The sequence below is a fragment of the Centruroides sculpturatus genome, unplaced genomic scaffold (genome assembly GCF_000671375.1).
Source record: "Centruroides sculpturatus isolate CEXI.00-Female unplaced genomic scaffold, Cexi_2.0 scaffold935, whole genome shotgun sequence".
In the NCBI taxonomy this organism is placed as follows: Eukaryota; Metazoa; Arthropoda; class Arachnida; order Scorpiones; family Buthidae; genus Centruroides; species Centruroides sculpturatus.
The window spans coordinates 328,882-333,346 of record NW_019385175.1 but is presented as its reverse complement, the minus strand read 5'-3'; the positions used below and the strand labels follow the sequence as shown (position 1 = coordinate 333,346).

At 27.9% G+C, this 4,465-nt stretch overlaps 1 long non-coding RNA gene across 1 annotated transcript; it reads left to right on the top strand.

The window, feature by feature from the left end:
* The first annotated feature begins 2,710 nt into the window (after positions 1-2,710).
* On the top strand, positions 2,711-4,138 carry LOC111635752. The gene is made up of 4 exons (XR_002758432.1): positions 2,711-3,053; positions 3,155-3,224; positions 3,323-3,370; positions 4,022-4,138. It is a non-coding gene; the product is annotated as an uncharacterized LOC111635752 (long non-coding RNA).
* The last annotated feature ends 327 nt before the right edge of the window (positions 4,139-4,465 follow it).

Genomic DNA, 4,465 nt, shown 5'->3' with positions numbered 1-4,465 from the left:
TATTCGCAATGCTTTCTTGATCAGGTCATACAGCTTTTGCTTATTATAGTGGAAATGATATATATTTACCGAAGACACTAGAATGGAAATGGCTATGAAGGTAGAGAGCAGTGTACTCGTTGGATGCGATTGTTTCGTCGTAAATCCAGTAGACTTGTGATAAATCAGAAATATTAAATATAATTTTGCCATTACAGTATTAAATTTACAACCTTCAGTTTAGATATAGTTCGATATTATTTTTATTTGTTTATTTATTCTGATATTAAATGTCTTAATTATAGAAATTTCGACGTAATAAAGTTATTTACGTAAGAAAAAATTACAATTTGACTTTTTTTATAATTTTGTAATGAACGGTTCATTGCATTTTCGGAATAAAATGAAAATTAATTTTAACTTAATTTTATCATTCACTTAAAGCACGTATATTGGGCTGCAATTTAGAACAATTGCAGTCATACAAATTTGCACCTCATTCCGTCTGTCTGTGGGTTTGTCTGTTTTGTCGTATTGTCGAGAATAAAGTCAGATAGATGTAATTTGAAACATATATGAAATGAATAGAAGAAGGAGACACAGTTTAAGTATACGAGATCTACCAATATAAGTTACACCAGAAGTCACGTTATTTTAATTCAAACATTTATTTCTCAAAGATGCTGGATAGATGACTGGAACGACTGTTTTGCTACCAGGAAAAGAATATTGTACAGGAGGAAGTAATTAGTAATTTGTGGTTAAGTGTACATATTTTAATGATCACAATAAAAGACAGAAGCTAATATTTATTGTGACAAGTTGTGGCAGTAAATAATAGTGTCTTTCTACATTGTTAGTACTGCAGTCGATGAATTTATTGATAAATTCATTGTTTATTTGCCACATTAAAAATTTTTATTTATAATTTGAAAGTAATTAAAACTTTCTAAACACATAATTCTGCTATATTTTCACTCTTCGGTTACCTTCCGCCTTACTTTATATTTCGAATCAATAAAAAAAAACTACTAATTAAGTAAATCTGTTTTTGATATTTTAAACACAGATTTAATAACTATTAACAGCTAAAAAGATAAGCTGTAATTAAATAAATAACGTCACACGAAGTCTTTATCAAAAACTTAAAACGAACGAAAACTCGTGTGTAGGTCAATTAAAACTCGAAGTAGAAGCGTAAAGTGTGGAAGTCGAAACAAGAAATTACTCGGTAAGTATTCGTTTTATTTAAAGGAATTTATTGAAAGTAAATATTTCTCTACTCTTGCAAATTTTTTCGTAATAAAACAGTTACAATTTTCAATTTAAAATTGGCTCTAGATTGAATTTTATAAATAAAACTTGCTCCCGTGTTGAATATTGTCATTTTTAATTTAGAGAAATTATAGCAGAAATAGATTTTAATATCGATACATTAATTTTGTATTGGTTCGTATCACAGGTTTATCGTTATAACAAAGAAGGCGAATCAAGAGTTTTTCTCATTATTCCTTTAATAGTCTGATAATCTCTAATATTTACTTTATTTAGTGAAATAATTTATATAATCACGTGCATTTGAATAATGTTTTTGTGTGAACAGCTCGGGACGTATTTTAAATCATCGTTTATTTAATTGTCAGCTTGTAAAATCGTTATTAAAAATCCAGCAACGACTCGCTTAAGTTTCCCGGAAACATTTGCTGACGTTGTGTGTTACGATATTTATAAACATGAGTTTTCATATTGTTAATTATAAAATGGGCAAATAACTTTATTCTTAGGGTAAGGATGTGTTTTATAAATAAATTGTAAATCGTAATAACGGGTAAATTTGTCTTCAATCCGACCCTACTGGAAATATGTGACGAGTACCTTCATCTTTCCACCTTCTCGATCTTGAACCATCTAACTTTAATAGTGTCGACCTCCTTTCACGTAGACCTATGCGTAAAATTTTAGAAATTTTCGACAAAAAGCACAGGCGGTTATTAAGCTTCAAAATTCGTTCTCACACCTGAACTAAAAATATTACATGCACATAAAAATCTCGAATATTATTTGCATTTGAACTTCGAACCGCACACGATAAAAAGGAAAGAAAAGTTGTTTCTCGTTTGCCCGTTACGTATATTTTATACTTTTATCGCTTTACTTTACGTGTGTTTGTTTTTCTATCTGTTAAATTGTGTGTTATTCGTCGATTTATAACAATAAAATAACATTAAACATCAAACTTTTTTTTAAAATAAAGAATAATGTGAGATTGTGTCTTTAATACTTAAATGTAATAATTAAATCACACGTCTATGATAAGTAACGACAGCTATTAATATTAAGGAAAACATTTCTGTTAAACACAATATAAGGATTGCCTATTCAGGTAATTTTCATTTTATTATACCTTATTCAATTATTTTATTTATTGCTTTTAACTTTAATTTATTATTAACGCATTTAAGTGCTTTATTTAACCTTAAATTACGTGTACTCTCTGTTCTATGTTTATCGTTTCGGGTTGAAAAATAGCTAATTGACTTTCTATTATTTATAACGTGAGAATTTCTTTAAACTTCGAAGGATAGGCCTGCTAAAATCAATTAAATTCGAAAAATTTAACACCCCCGTATTTAATATTAGGTTATACAGTTTTAATCTTTTACAAAGTTTATAATAGTTTATTTTTGCAGAAAATTATTAAATAATTAATTTTTATATTTAATAATAATAGCATAATGAAGAATAATATAGAAAACGACTATAAAAGAATAGTTTACTTCTTGATATTACTGCTGTTCCTGCTTGTCCTTCTACTATCGTTTTTATTCATCTGTTTACTTCAATATTCGAATATGCGAATAACTTCACTCGAGATACAAGAGAGCAATATGAGGTGTGGGAAAACTAATGACGAAGATGCCATCATTAATGAAAGCACTATTGGTCACCAAGCGAAGAAAAGGGAAATCTCGTTTCAAACCGATAAAGGATGCCAAAAGGATTGTTATCCGACACCAAACCCATCTGAAAATAACTGCGACACATAAACGATAAATGAAAATTGGAGTGTAAAAGTAAGCATTTAGTAAAACCCGTGTAATGTAAAATAATTAATACACATAACAATGTGCTATTTTTATTTGTTAAAATCGTGTTACGTTTGTTATTTACGTAGAAAACTGATTACTTGGAATTTTGTTTCGCTGCCGATCAATTTTGTGGAAGAAACAGAGAAAAATCAAAAGGTATTTTTTTATATTATATTGATATATATCAGTTATATAAAGAATTTTCTGTGGAATCGAGAGTAATCATATTAATATATTAACATTCATTTAAACAGACGAACAGGAAAACAATTTGGTAGGAGAAAAGCAACAAGAAAATAAGAGTAAGAGAATTTTTTGACTCGTTTTATATTATATTCAGAATTAATATTGACGTCGTAGAATTTTTTAATTGTTTCTTTTATGAAATTTTGAATTTAATGTTCTTTTGATAAAACTTGGACCAATACAGAGACAATTTGTTTTAGTAATTGCGTTTATATGCTATAAAAATAATTTCTTGGGTTAGAAATAATAAAGTTTGTGTTAAGTTTTTCATTCTAAGCGGTGGAAAATTTTTTCGTGTCGTGAGAATAAAGTTAATGGTTGAATTTATTGTTTTAGGAAACTTGATATATATTAGATCACTGAATGTAATTTAAATAGGAAGTTTGCTTCTTTGTTTTCCGACACTGTAATATTGTAAAATTTACGTTTCGATTAGCGTAAAGATGTTTTTATACTTTATTTTCGAACGTTTTGTGTTCTATTTTGTGTAAATCATACTATTTATACAGACTTAATTTTTTTTTGTAAAATTGATTGGTTTTGTTTCGAACGTGGCAAGAAAATCATGCAGAAATTCTTTTATTTGTGACTTCATTTTTTTCTGTTTTAAATCATTTTTAGTTGCATTTATTAGAATTATTCGTGCTTTTTTACACACGACTGAAGGTGTTAGTTACTAAATATAATTTATTTGTTTATATTTATAGAATTATGAAAGTGGATCGAGGTTAAAAAGATCATTCCTTCCAACAAATCGCTCGATTAGCCAACTGATAAAGAATTGATAAAAATATTTTCAACAAAAAATGTTTTCACTGAACTACCCAAACTTGTTGGTAAGATTCTATCGATACCTATAAGTAATGCATACGTGGAACGAATTTTTTCGATTATGGGAAATACCTGGACAGACAACCGTAACGGGATGAGGGTTGAGCTAGTAAAGGCAAAATTATGCATAAAGCTTAATTTTGACATGAGCTGTTGAGAATTTTATGAATTCATAAGAAAGCCAGAAATGCAGATCTTGTAAAGGCTGAGATGTCAAACAGGAAGTATACATGAAAAAATCTAAATAAATAAATAATTAATTATATATACACCACTTTGTATATTGCATATTTTTATATTTATTTTATACGTAAATTGTT